The sequence below is a fragment of the Alligator sinensis genome, unplaced genomic scaffold (assembly GCF_000455745.1).
Source record: "Alligator sinensis unplaced genomic scaffold, ASM45574v1 scaffold1531_1, whole genome shotgun sequence".
Classification (NCBI taxonomy): domain Eukaryota; kingdom Metazoa; phylum Chordata; order Crocodylia; family Alligatoridae; genus Alligator; species Alligator sinensis.
Genome location: NW_005843164.1, coordinates 14,755 through 15,615, shown reverse-complemented (window position 1 = coordinate 15,615; position 861 = coordinate 14,755).

Below are 861 nucleotides of genomic sequence, written 5' to 3'. Positions count from 1 at the left end.
ATCGTCGGGCAGGCTAGTGGATGGAGAAGGCCGAGACGGCGTATTGGTAACAAGAATATTTTACTTACGCCTCTGACGACACTGGCGTAGGTGGCGAACGATTGTTTGGTTACAGGTAACGGGTAACGGATAACAGGCAACTTGACAGACAACATAACAGGTAACGTAACATAGCGTAACGCGACGAGTCGACAATTCGTGAACGCAGCGAGCATGCAACGGGAACGGGGTACGTCTGGAAGGTCGGCGACGGGGAGACGTTGGAGGGTGATCAGGCCACCAACTTGCCTCTGAGGTCTTCTCTGAGGTCTCCGACTTGGGCGGAAGTTGAACGAGCTTTTATACCGTGGGCTGATCAAATGAGGGACTGCCCAGTAAGGTGCCGGATAGTTGACATTTGGCACCCCCATATTTGGTGGCAGCATCAGTTACCCGGGGTGGGGTATGCTGCTCGCTCAATCTATTGTGACAGGAGCACTTAACTATGTAGAGGACTCGTGTATGACAGTTGTGAGCAGGAGATGGGGTCCACATGAGCGTCCAGGGAAATGGAAGTCCCACTGTCTACCCTCCTACCCTCTCCTCATTTTGCACTGGAGGCCAGGGCCCTTCCATTAAAAGGGATTTGGCACAAACCAGTGTCTGTACCTCGCACGGGGAAGGAAGTTGCAATCTGTTTCTCTCCTTTGCTCTTTCACCCTTCTCTCCGTTGTGTCTCCAGATCCCTGGGGACCATTTTCCCAACGTGCGTGGGCAGGAGTTGCAGGTGAGCCGAAAGATTAACCTTTCCTTATGCACGGAGTCACGAACTATTCACTAAAGGCCTTGTTGCCCCTTATGCTGTGAGCCGCCCCGGTGCCG